Source organism: Pseudorca crassidens, chromosome 5 (genome assembly GCF_039906515.1).
Source record: "Pseudorca crassidens isolate mPseCra1 chromosome 5, mPseCra1.hap1, whole genome shotgun sequence".
In the NCBI taxonomy this organism is placed as follows: domain Eukaryota; kingdom Metazoa; phylum Chordata; class Mammalia; order Artiodactyla; family Delphinidae; genus Pseudorca; species Pseudorca crassidens.
The window spans coordinates 40,531,229-40,545,465 of NC_090300.1; the positions used below are offsets into that span (position 1 = coordinate 40,531,229).

A 14,237-nucleotide genomic window follows, 5' to 3' on the forward strand; every position below is an offset into this window, starting at 1 on the left:
TAAATTAATAACTTTATTATATTTTATTTTATTTTACATTATCTTCTTTCTTTTTTCCTTCCTTCCCTCCTTCCTTCCTCCCACCATCCCTCCCTCCCTCCTTTCTTTCCTTCTTTCCTTCTTTTCTTCTTTCTCTTTCTTTCTTTCTTTCTTTCTTTGCTTTCTTTCTTCCTTCCTTCCCTCCTTTCTTTCTTTCTCCCTACTTCTACTAATTCTTTGTCTACTTTTTCTCCCTTTTATTCTGAGCCGTGTGGATGAAAGGCTCTTGGTGCTCCAGCCAGGAGTCAGTGATGTGCCTCTGAGGTGGGAGAGCCAACTTCAGGACACTGGTCAACAAGAGACCTCCCAGCTCCACATAATATCAAAAGGCGAAAATCTCCCAGAGATCTCCATCTCAACACCAGCACCCAGCTTAACTCAACGACCAGCAAGCTACAGCACTGGACACCCTATGGCAAACAACTAGCAAAACAGGAACACAACCCCACCTATTAGCAGAGAGGCTGCTAAAATCATAATAAGTCCTCAAACACCCCAAAACACACCACCAGACGTGGACCTGCCCACCAGAGAGACAAGATCCGGCCTCATCCACCAGAACACAGGCACTAGTCCCCTCCACCGGGAAGCCTACACAACCCACTGAACCAACATTAGCCACTGGGGACAGACACCAAAAACAACGGGAAATACGAACCTGCAGCCTGCAAAAAGGAGACCCCAAACACAGTAAGATAAGCAAAATGAGAAGACAGAAAAACACACAGCAGGTGAAGGAGCAAGATAAAAACGCACCAGACCTAACAAATGAAGAGGAAATAGGCAGTCTACCTGAAAAAGAATTCAGAATAATGATAGTAAAGATAACCCAAAATCTTGGAAATAGAATAGACAAAATGCAAGAAACAGTTAACAAGGACCTAGAAGAACTAAAGATGAAAGAAACGATGAACAACACAATAAATGAAATGAAAAATACTCTAGATAGGATCAGTAGCAGAATAACTGAGGCAGAAGAACGGATAAGTGACCTGGAAGATAAAATAGTGGAAATAACTAATGCAGAGCAGAATAAAGAAAAAAGAATGAAAAGAACTGAGGACAGTCTCAGAGACCTCTGGGACAACATTAAACGCACCAACATTCGAATTATAGGGGTTCCAGAAGAAGAAGAGAAAAAGAAAGGGACTGAGAAAATATTTGAAGAGATTATAGTTGAAAACTTCCCTAATATGGAAAAGGAAATAGTTAATCAAGTCCAGGAAGCACAGAGAGTCCCATACAGGATAAATCCAAGGGGAAACACACAAAGACACATATTAATCAAACTGTCAAAAATTAAATACAAAGAAAGCATATTAAAAGCAGGACGGGAAAAACAACAAATAACACACAAGGGAATCACCATATGGTTAACAGCTGATCTCTCAGCAGAAACTCTGTAAGCCAGAAGGGAGTGGCAGGACATACTGAAAGTGATGAAGGAGAAAAACCTACAACCAAGATTACTCTACCCAGCAAGGATCTCATTCAGATTTGATGGAAAATTAAAACCTTTACAGACAAGCCAAAGCTGAGAGAGTTCACCACCACAAAACAGCTTTAAAACAAATGCTAAAGGAACTTCTCTAGGCAAGAAACACAAGAGAAGGAAAAGACCTACAATAACGAACTCAAAACAATTTAGAAAATGGGAATAGGAACATACATATCGATAATTACCTTAAATGTAAATGGACCAAATGCTCCCACCAAAAGGCACAGATTGGCTGGATTGATACAAAAACAAGACCCATATATATGCTGTCTACAAGAGACCCACTTCAGACCTAGAGACACATACAGACTGAAAGTAAGGGGATGGAAAAAGATATTCCATGCAAATGGAAACCAAAAGAAAGCTGGGGTAGTAATTCTCATATCAGACAGAATAGACTTTACAATAAAGTCTATTAGAAGAGACAAAGAAGGACACTACATAATGATCAAGGGATCGATCCAAGAAGAAGATATAACAATTGTAAATATTTATGCACCCAACATAGGAGCACCTCAATACATAAGGCAAATACTAACAGCCATAAAAGAAGAAATCGACAGTAACACATTCATAGTAGGGGACTTTGACACCCCACTTTCACCCATGGACAGATCATCCAAAATGAAAATAAATAAGGAAACAAAAGCTTTAAATGATACATTAAACAAGATGGACTTAATTGATATTTATAGGACACTCCATCCAAAAACAACAGAATACACATTTTTCTCAAGTGCTCATGGAACATTCTCCAGGATAGATCATATCTTGGGTCACAAATCAAACCATGGCAAATTTAAGCAAATTGAAATTGTATCAAGTATCTTCTCCGACCACAATGCCATAAGACTAGATATCAATTACAGGAAAAGATCTGTAAAAAATACAAACACATGGAGGCTAAACAATACACTACTCAATAACGAAGTGATCACTGAAGAAATCAAAGAGGAAATAAAAAAATACCTAGAAACAAATGACAATGGAAACACGACGACCCAAAACATATGGAATGCAGCAAAAGCAGTTCTAAGAGGGAAGTTTATAGCAATACAAGCCCACCTTAGGAAACAGGAAACATTTCAAATAAACAACATAACCTTGCACCTAAAGCAATTAGAGAAAGAAGAACAAAGAAACCCCAAAGATAGCAGAAGGAAAGAAATCATAAAAATAAGATCAGAAATAAACGAAATGAAGGAAACAAGAGCAAAGATCAATAAAACTAAAAGCTGGTTCCTTGAGAAGATAAACAAAATAGATAAACCATTAGCCAGACTCATCAAGAAAAAAAGGGAGAAGACTCAAATCAATAGAAAGAGAAATGAAAAAGGAGAAGTAACAACTGACACTGGAGAAATACAAAAGATCATGAGAGATTACTACAAGCAGCTCTATGCCAATAAAATGGACAACCTGGAAGAAATGGACAAATTCTTAGAAAGGCACAACCTGCCAAGACTGAATCAGGAAGAAATAGAAAATATGAACAAACCAATCACAAGCACTGAAATTGAAACTGTGATTACAAATCTTCCAACAAACAAAAGCCCAGGACCAGATGGCTTCACAGGCGAATTCTATCAAACATTTAGAGAAGAGCTAACACCTATCCTTCTCAAACTCTTCCAAAATATAGCAGAGGGAGGAACACTACCAAATTCCTTCTACGAGGCCACCATCACCTTGATACCAAAACCAGACAAGGATGTCACAAGGAAAGAAAACTACAGGCCAAACATAGATGCAAAAATCCTCAACAAAATACTAGCAAACAGAATCCAACAGCACATTAAAAGGATCATACAGCATGATCAAGTGTGGTTTATTCCAGGAATGCAAGGATTCTTCAACATACGCAAATCAATCAATGTGATAAACCATATTAACAAATTAAAGGAGAAAAACCATATGATCATCTCAATAGATGCAGAGAAAGCTTTTGACAGAATTCAACACCCATTTATGATTAAAACCCTGCAGAAAGTAGGCATAGAGGGAACTTTCCTCAACATAATAAGAGCCATATATGACAAACCCACAGCAAACATTATCCTCAATGGTGAAACACTGAAAGCATTTCCAGTAAGATCAGGAACAAGACAAGGTTGCCCACTCTCACCACTCTTATTCAATATAGTTTTGGAAGTCTTAGCCACAGCAATCAGAGAAGAAAAGGAAATAAAAGGAATCCAAATCGGAAAAGAAAAAGTAATGATGTCACTGTTTGCAGATGACATGATCCTATACATAGAGAATCCTAAAGATGCTACCAGAAAACTACTAGAGCTAATCAATGAGTTTGGTAAAGTTGCAGGATACAAAATTAATGCACAGAAATCTCTGGCATTCCTATACTCTAATGATGAAAACTCTGAAAGGGAAATCAAGAAAACACTCCCATTTACCATTGCAACAAAAAGAATAGAATATCTAGGAATAAACCTACCTAAGGAGACAAAAGACCTGTATGCAGAAAATTATAAGACACTGATGAAAGAAATTAAAGATGATACAGATAGATGGAGAGATATACCATGTTCCTGGATTGGAAGAATCAACAGTGTGAAAATGACTCTACTACCCAAAGCAATCTACAGCTTCAATGTAATCCCTATCAAACTACCAGTGGCATTTTTCACAGAACTAGAACAAAAAATTTCACAATTTGTATGGAAACACAAAAGACCCCGAATAGTCAAAGCAATCTTGAGAACGAAAAATGGAACTGGAGGAATCAGGCTCCCTGACTTCAGACTATACAACAAAGCTACAGTAATCAAGACAGTATGGTACTGGCACAAAAACAGAAAGATCAATGGAACAGGATAGAAAACCCAGAGATAAACCCATGCACATATGGTCACCTTATCTTTGATAAAGGAGGCAGGAATGTACAGTGGAGAAGGGACAGCCTATTTAATAAGTGGTGCTGGGAAAACTTGACTAGTACATGTAAAAGTATGAGATTAGATCACTCCCTAACACCATATAAAAAACTAAGCTCAAAATGGATTCAAGACCTAAATGTAAGGCCAGAAACTATCAAACTCTTAGAGGAAAACATAGGCAGAACACTCTATGACATAAATCACAGCAAGATCCTTTTTGACCCACCTCCTAGAGAAATGGAAAGAAAAACAAAAATAAATGGGACCTAATGAAACTTCAAAGCTTTTGCACAGCAAAGGAAACCATAAACAAGACCAAAAGACAACCCTCAGAATGGGAGAAAATATTTGCCAATGAAGCAACTGACAAAGGATTAATTTCCAAAATTTATAAGCAGCTCATGCAGCTCAATAACAAAAAAAACAACCCAATCCAAAATTGGGCAGAAGACCTAAATAGACATTTCTCCAAAGAAGATATACAGACTGCCAACAAACACATGAAAGAATACTCAACATCATTAATCATTAGGGAAATGCAAATCAAAACTAAAATGAGATATCATCTCACACCAGTCAGAATGGCCATCATCAAAAAATCTAGAAACAATAAATGCTGGAGAGGGTGTGGGAAAAGGGAACACTCCTGCACTGCTGGTGGGAATGTGAATTGGTTCAGCCACTATGGAGAACAGTATGGAGGTTCCTTAAAAAACTACAAATAGAACTACCATATGACCCAGCAATCCCACTCCTGGGCATATACCCTGAGAAAACCATAATTCAAAAAGAGTCATGTACCAAAATGTTCATTGTAGTTCTACTTACAATAGCCTGGAGATGGAAACAACCTAAGTGCCCATCATCAGATGGATGGATACAGAAGATGTGGCACATATATACAATGGAATATTACTCAGCCATAAAAAGAAATGAAATTGAGGTATTTGTAATGAGGTGGATAGACCTAGAGTCTGTCATACAGAGTCAAGTAAGTTAGAAAGAGAAAGACAAATACCATATGCTAACACATATATATCGAATTTAAGGGGGAAAAATGTCTTGAAGAACCTAGGGGTAAGACAGGAATAAAGACACAGACCTACTGGAGAATGGACTTGAGGATATGGGGAGGGGGAATGGTGAGCTGTGACAAAGCGAGAGAGAGGCATGGACATATATACACTACCAAACGTAAGGTAGCTTGCTAGTGGGAAGTAGCCGCATGGCACAGGGATATCAGCTTGGTGCTTCGTGACCGCCTGGAGGAGCAGGATAGGTAGGGTGGGAGGGAGGGAGACGCAAGAGGGAAGAGATATGGGAACATATGTATATATATAAGTGATTCAATTTGTTATAAAGCAGAAACTAACACACCATTGTAAAGCAATTATATCCCAATAAAGATGTTAAAAAAATACAGTGTGTATGTGAAAAAAAAACATATATGATGTCTTGATAAAGTTGTATGGAATTTGAGATCTGGAAAAAGGCATTTCTTTTCTGTAATGTTAGGATGCTAATTGGACATTTTTGCAAGAAATTGATTTCAGGATGCAAATTCGTGTCTCTAAGGTGGGAAGTCAGTTCATGGCGGAACATTCTATTAAACTTGTGTGAGTGCAGAAATATTTCTGTGGAAGGAAGAAGTCACGAATCCCTTTTTAACAGTTTATGGTATACTGAATGAGCAAAATGGCTATTTATGAACTTTAGAAAAAAATTATATAGTTTTTCTGCATTTATATAATGAAGCTGATGTAGAATTTCAAAAGTTATTTATTTTGAAAAACAGTGTAATCAATTTGACATAATTCATATATATTGAACCCGTGGTACACACACACAATAAAACTTACATTCAAAAATCTTTTGCACTTAAGAAATATTTTCTAGTGTAGTTGATTTACAATGTTGTGGGTTTTTAAAATACATGTTTTTGGAGTATAATTGCTTTATAGCACTGTATTAGTTTCTGCTTTACAACAAAGTGAATCACCTATATGTATACATATATCCCCACATCCCCACATCTTGAGCCTCCCTCCCACACTCTCTATCCCACCCTTCTGGGGGACATAAAGCACCAAGCTGATCTCCCTGTGCTATGCAGCAGCTTACCACTAGCTTTTTTACATTTGGTAGTGTATATATGTCAGTGCTACTCTCTCACTACATCCCTGTCTCCCCTTCCACCCTTTTTCCTCAAGTCCGTTCTCTACATCTGTGTCTTTATTCCTGCCCTGTCACTAGTTTCGTCAGTACCATTTTTCTAGATTCCATATATATGTGTTCGCATACGGTGTTTGTTTTTCTCTTTCTGACTTACTTTACTCTGTATGACAGACTCTAGGTCCAACCACCTCACTACGAATATCTCAATTTTGTTCCTTTTTATGGCTGAGTAATATTCCATTGTATATATGGGCCACATCTGCTTTATATATTCATCTGTCGATGGACATTTAGGTTGCTTCTACATCCTGGCTATTGTAAATAGTGCTACAGTGAATATTGTTGTACATGTATCTTTTTGAATTACGGGTTTTTATTCCAGTTGTCTGAAAAATGCCATTGGTAGTTTGGTAGGGATTGCATTGAATCTGTAGATTGCTTTGGGTAGTATAGTCATTTCCACAATGTTGATTCTTCCAATCCAAGAACATGGTATATCTCTCTATCTGTTTGTGTCATCTTTGATTTCTTTAATCAGTGTCTTATAGTTTGTTGAGTAAACTACTTTTGTCTCCTTAGGTAGGTTTATTCCTAGGTATTTTATTCTTTTTGTTGCAGTGGTAAATAGGAGTGTTTCCTTAATTTCTCTTTCAGATTTTTCATCTTTAGTGTATAGGAATGAAAGAGATAACTGTACATTAATTTTGTATGCTGCAACCTTACCAGATTCATTGATTAACTCTAGTAGGTTTCTGGTAGCATCTGTAGGATTCTCTAGGTATAGTATCATGTTATCTGCAAAGAGTGAGAGCTTAACTTGTTCTTTTCCGATTTGGATTCTTTTATTTCTTTTTCTTCTCTGGTTGCTGTAGCTGAAAATTCCAAAAATGTGTTGAATAATAGTGGTGAGATTGGGCAACCTTGTCTTTTTCCTGGTCTTGGTGGAAATGGTTTCTCTTTTTCACCATTGAGAACGATATTGGCTGTGGTTTTGTCATATATGGCCTTTATTATGTTGAGGAAAGTTCCCTCTATGCCTACTTTCTGGAGGATTTTTATCATAAATGGGTGTTTAATATTGTCTAAAGCATTTTCTGTGTCTATTGAGATGACCATATGGTTTTTATCCTTCAGTTTTTTAATATGGTATATCACATTGATTTCCATGTATTGAAGAATCCTTGCATCCTGGGATAGACCCCACTTGAACTTGGTGTATGATCCTTTTAATGCGCTGTTGGATTCTGTTTGATAGTATTTTGCTGTGTATTTTTGCATCTATGTTCATCAGTGATATTGGCCTGTACTTTTCTTTGTGACATCTTTGGTTTTGATATCAGGGAAATGGTGGTCTCATATAATAAATTTGGGAGAGTTCCCCCTCTGCTATATTTTGGAAGAGTTTGAGAAGGATAGGTGTTAACTCTTCTCTAAATGTTTGGTAGAATTTGCCTGTGAAGCCATCTGGTCCTGGGCTATTGTTTTTTGGAAGATTTTTAATCACAATCTCTATTTCAGTGCTTGGGTTTGGTTTGTTTATAGTTTATATTTCTTCCTGGTTCAGTTTTGGAAGCTTGTGCTTTTCTAAGAATTTGTCCATTTCTTCCAGGTTGTCCATTTTATTGGTGTATAGTTGCTTGCAGTAATCTCTCATGATTCTTTGTATTTCTGCAGTGTCATTTGTTACTTCTCCTTATTCATTTGTAATTCTATTGATTTGAGTCTTCTCCCTTTTTTTCTTGATGAGTCTGTCTAATGGTTTATCAATTTTGTTTATGTTCTCAGAGAACCAGCTTTTAGCTTTCTTGATCTTTGCTATTGTTTCCTTCATTTCTTTTTCATTTATTTCTGATCTTATTTTTATGATTTCTTTCCTCTGCTGACTTTTTTCTTTGTTTCCTTCTCTAATTGCTTTAGGTGTAAGGTTAGCTTGTTTATTTGAGATGTTTCTTGTTTCTTGAGGTAGGATCGTAGTGCTATAAACCTCCCTTTTAGAACTGCTTTTGCTGCATCCCATAGGTTTGGGGTCTTCATGTTTTCATTGTCATTTGTTTCTAGGTATTTTTTAAAAATTTTCCTCTTTGATTTCTTCAGTGATGTCTTGATTATTAAGTAGTGTATTATTTAGCCTCCATGTGTTTGTATTTCTGTACAGGTTTTTTCCTGTAATTGATATGTAGTCTGATAGCATTTTGGTCGGAAAAGATACTTGATACAATTTCAATTTTCGTAAATTTACCAAGGCTTGATTTGTGACCCAAGATATGATCTATCCTGGAGAATGTTCCACGAGCGCTTGAGGAAAAGTGTATTCTGTTGTTTTTGGATGGAATGTCCTATAAATATCAATTAAGTCCATCTTGTTTAATGTATCATTTAAAGCTTGTGTTTCCTTATTTATTTTCATTTTGGATGATCTGTTCATTGGTGAAAGAGGGGTGCTAAAGTCCCCTACTATGATCATGTTAATGTCCATTTCCCCTTTTATGGCTGTTAGCATTTGCCTTATGTATTGAGATGCTCCTGTGTTGGGTGCATAAATATTTACAATTGTTATATCTGCTTCTTGGATTCATCCCTTGATCATTATGTAGTGTCCTTCTTTGTCTCCTGTAATAGTCTTTATTTTAAATTCTTTTTTGTCTGATATCAGAATTGCTACACCAGCTTTCTTTTAATATCCATTTGCATGGAATATCTTATTCTATCCCCTATCTTTCAGTCAGTATGTGTCCTTGGGTCTGAAATGTGTCTCTTGTAGACCACATATTTACCAGGCATGTTTTTGGATCCATTCAGCCAGTCTATGTCTTTTGGTTGGAGCATTTAACCATTTACATTTAAGGTAATTATTGATATGTATGTTCTCATTACCATTTTCTTGATTGTTTTGGGTTTGTAATGGTAGGTGTTTTCCTTCTCTTGTATTTCCTGCCTAGAGAAGTTCCTTTAGCATTTCTTGTAAAGCTGGTTTGGTGGTTCTGAATTCTCTTAGCTTTTGCTTCTCTGTAAAGGTTTTAATTTCTCTGTCAAATCTGAATGAGATCCTTGCTGTGTCAAGTAATCTTGGTTGTAGCTTTTCCCCTTTCATCATTTAAATATGTCCTACCAGTCCCTTCTGGGTTGCAGAGTTTCTGCTGAAAATCAGCTGTTAACCTTATGGGGATTCCCTTGTATGTTATTTGTTGTTTTTCCCTTGCTGCTTTTAATTTTTTTTTTTTTTTTTTTTCGGTACGCAGGCCTCTCACTGTTGTGACCTCTCCACTTGTGGAGCACAGGCTCCGGACATGCAGGCTCAGCAGCCATGGCTCACAGGCCCAGCCGCTCCACGGCATGTGGGATCTTCCCCGACCGGGGCACGAACCCGTGTCCCCTGCATCGGCAGGCGGACTCTCAACCACTGCACCACCAGGGAAGCCCTGTATTTAATTTTTGATAGTTTGATTAATATATGTTTTGGCATGTTTCTCCTTGGGTGTATCTTGTATGGGACTCTGCACTTCCTGGACTTGATTAATGATATCCTTTCCCATATTAGGGAAGTTTTCAACTATTATATCTTCAAATATTTTCTCAGTCTCTTTCATTTCTACTTCTGGGACCCTGTATTCGAATGTTTGTGTTTTTATTGTTGTACCAGAGGTGTCTCAGATTGTCCTCAATTCTTTTCATTGTTTTTTCTTTATTCTTTTCTGCAGTAGTTATTTCCACTATTTTGTCTTCCAGGTCATTTATCCATTCTTCTGCCTCAGTTATTCTGCTATTGTTTCCTTCTAGAGCATTTTTAATTCCATTTATTGTGTTGTTCATCATTGTTTGTTTGCTCTTTAGTTCTTCTAGTTCCTTGTTAAACGTTTCTTTTATATTCTCCATTCCAGTTCCAAGATTTGGGATCATCTTTACTATCATTACTCTGAATTCTTTTTCTGGTAGACTGCCTATTTCCTCTACATTTGTTTGTTCTGGTGGTATTTTACCTTGCTCCTTCATCTGCTGTGTGTTTCTCTGTCTTCTCATTTGGCTTTGGAGACTGTGTTTGGGGTCTCCTTTTTGCAGGCTGCAGATTCGTAGTTCCCATTGTTTTTGGTGTCTGCCCCCAGTGGCTAAGTTTGGTTCCATGGGTTGTGTAGGCTTTCTGGTGGAGGGGACTGGTGTCTGTGTTCTGGTGGGTGTGTCTGGATCTTGTCTTTCTGGTAGACAGGTCCGCATCTGGTGGTGTGTTTTGGGGTGTCTGTGGCCTTATTATGATTTTAGGCAGCCTCTCTGCTAGTGGGTGGGCCTGAATTCCTGTCATGCTAGTTGTTTGGCATGGGATGTCCAGCACTGGACCTTGCTGGTCTCTGAGCTGCGTCTTAGATTTGAGACGGATATCTCTGGGAGGCTTTTGCCATTTGATATTACAAGGTGCCAGAGGTCTCTGGTAGACCAGTGTCCTGAACTCAGCTCTCCCACCTCAGAGGCACAGGCCTGACACCCGGCTGGAGCACCAGGACCCTGTCAGCCACATGGCTGGGGGTGAGAGCAAGAGGTAGCTTTGGTATATCTCAAAGACCACCAATGAGATTCACTGACCATTTTCTCTCCAGAAGTGAAAAAAACAAAATTCAGTCTTTGGTTAGTCAGCCACTTTGGTAGCCAACCTCCAAAATGGCCCTAATTATCCCCTAATTATCTCCCAGTCTTCATGTACCTGTGTGGCTCCTCACACTTGAAAAGGGCTGACTGTTAAACTAATAAGAAATTGCAGAAATGAAAAAGTGCAGCTTCCAAAATCATAAAAGACATTGCAGCTTCTGCTTTGGTTTCTGCTAGATCACTCATCCTGGGGTAAGCCAGATGCCATGTCATGAGGACACTCAAGCAGCCCTAAAGAGAGATCCATATGGTAAGGAACCTGAGGCCTCTTACCTACAGCCACGTGAGTGAGTCATCTCAGAAATCAAAAGATTTAATTTTATTTATTTTTGGTTGCGATCTGTCTTCATTGCTACACAAGGTTTCTCTAGTTGTGTCAAGCAGGGGTTACTCGTTATTGTGGTGCATGGGCTTTTCCTTGTGGTCGTTTCTCTTGTTGTGGATTATGGGCTCTAGGTGCATGGGCTTCAGTAGTTGTGTCATGCAGTCTCAATAGTTGTTGCTTGCTGGCTCTAGAGCGCATGTTCAGTAGTTGTGGCACACGGACTTAGTTGCTCTGCGGCATGTGGGATCTTTCCAGACCAGAGATTGAACCCCTGTCCCTTGCATTGGCAGGCAAATTCTTACCCACTGTGCCACCAGGGAAGTCCAGTGTGCTCTTTTTTAAACGTAGTCTGTTTTCATTATTTTCTATCTTAACGATTCTGTATTAAATAAAAAAAATAATACTCCTTTCTACCCCTCCTGTTTGAGGATTATATATGAAGAAGTATGTCTTATTTATTAATCTCAAATTTTCACCTTACTTTTAAGAAGTAATCACAATGTCAAGTATTTAATACCTTTCACTTCCACCTCGAAAAGCATGGATATTAAAGTGCTAATATAATTACCTTCCCTAGTCTATCGTTTTTACTTTTTGTTATGTATAAAAAACAACCAAAAACATGCATGGTTTGTAAGGAAATAACAAATTTCAGAAAATTCAGAATCTGAATACACTCTATACATAGCTTCTAGATAAAGACACAGAAAATTGCCAGACACTCAGAGGCCCCCTGGTCCCATTCTAGTGACTCCCCTTAAGGTTTAAGATTGTTCTTGTATCTAACAAAAAGATCAGGTTACCTGTATTTTGTAGTTTATATAAACGTTATGGCACAGTAAAATCACTTTTGGACAGGGCTTTTTTTAAATTTTATATTGCTTGTGAATATGCCTATATCATTGCCTGTTGTTGTGGTCATGCATTGCCAGTGTTGCATAGGATTCCATAATGTAAATATTTAAATATTAATTAATTTATTCCAATATGTATTACAATATGAGTCATTTTCAGTTTGTGTCTATTGAGAATAGGACTGGTATATAAATTCTAAAACTTGAGCTTTGGTGGTGTGTGTATAAATTATTGTTCAATATACATGTAGTAGTAAAATTTTCAAGACATAGCTTTCATGTGTTTATCTTTGTAGATATTTCTAAATATTTTCAAAACATTTGTATGATTTTTCATCCTCAGCAGCAGTGAATGAGATTCAAGGATTATACACATTCTTGTCAAACTTGATAATACCTGTCATTTTCATTTGAACTTTCTGGTTGGTGACTGATAATTCCAGGTATCACCTTTTTGCATTTAATTGAGTACTAAGGAGTCAAGCATCTTTTGATATGTTTACTTAACATTCTGTACTCTCTTTTTGGAAATATCTTTTGGTATATTTTTCCCATTTTTGCTATTACATTACCTTCTTATTGAAGACTTCTTTTTTTTTTTTTAACATCCGAAGACTTCTTATTTAGGAGTTTTTAATATATGACTGCTATGAGTTCTTCTCTCTTTCTGTCTCTCCTTCTATTTCTTTAGATGAGTGTCAGTTTTTAATGTTAATAACATCTAATTTGTTATTTTCCTATTTATTTAATCTTATTTCTATTTATTTATGTAGTCTTCTTATGTGTAGCAGAACACATTATTTATTCTAAGCCACAAATAATTTTTTGTTTCTTCAATAAATCTAATTATTAAGCTTTAAATTTAAGTTAACTTTCTAAACTAAATATGTTGTATCACAGTGAGTATTAATTGTTCTATGACAGCTGAAACATTACATTTATTCAGAAAATGTTGTATTCAGCTTTCTTTTCATTTGCTCCTACTTCTCATTGATTCACAGAGGTAAACATCACTTCATCCATGGGTCTGACTCTTCTCTGATTTCTCATGGTCATTCTCACTAATTCATCTTGCGTCCTGAAATCTTTAGCAATCCCATTATTCCACAGAAGCAAAAACCTTCCTTGGGCCTTTTTCCTCAGAAGATTGATTATTCCCACATTTTAAATGGGAGATTGCAATAAGTTAGAAGAAAATGCCACAAGGGTCTCTCATTTTTTTTTTCACATCTTGTATCAGCCTTTGCTTGCACTCTGTGTTCAAAGATTTTTGTACAACACATTGATGGAAGATGCCAGTTGTTTCTCTCCTTGGGGCAAAAGACAGAAAATTACCTGACAGATAAAATAAAGACAGTGTCTTGCTCTGTTCAAATGTTGGACAGGATTGCTTGCATCCTAATTTAAAAGTTTCAGGTGACTGAAGCTTAAGATTCCTAAGATTTAATCCATACTTGTACCATGCACAGCACCCAACAGGACTGCTTTACATAACCCTACGAGACTTTTGTGTGCAAGTGGAACAGATAAAAATATAAAACTATTGCTGTCTTTTTGTGTCATAAAAATGATTTTTTGTCTCATTTAAATTTTTCTAAAATCCAAAAATGTGTCAGGCTAAAATATTGGAATTTCAAAGAACGTAAAATCTAAGACCCTTCAAATTTCTTTCCAGTTTTGTTGATGACGGGATGCCGTCAGAGATATGACTTCATTAAACACAATAGGTAAGATTCCTTCATAGGCCTGATTGGGGAATATGAAAATAATTCCCCAGAAAAATCTGGACATTTTCTAGTTCTCAAGTATTAGTTAAG

General features: G+C 37.0%; 2 long non-coding RNA genes across 3 annotated transcripts in view; one reads left to right on the forward strand and one right to left on the reverse strand.

Moving 5' to 3' along the window:
• The window catches only part of LOC137224412 (uncharacterized), a 286,239-nt gene that overhangs the window by 156,790 nt on the left and 115,212 nt on the right, over positions 1–14,237 (reverse strand). The window lies entirely within an intron of this gene.
• Positions 1–14,237, forward strand: part of LOC137224831 (uncharacterized) — a 136,472-nt gene that overhangs the window by 106,152 nt on the left and 16,083 nt on the right. The window contains exon 4 of one of the 2 annotated variants that reach the window (XR_010943522.1): positions 14,096–14,147. The exons of the other annotated variant lie outside the window; for it this stretch is intronic. This is a non-coding gene — a long non-coding RNA (uncharacterized lncRNA). The remainder of the gene's footprint in view (positions 1–14,095; positions 14,148–14,237) is intronic. 2 annotated transcript variants of the gene reach the window in all.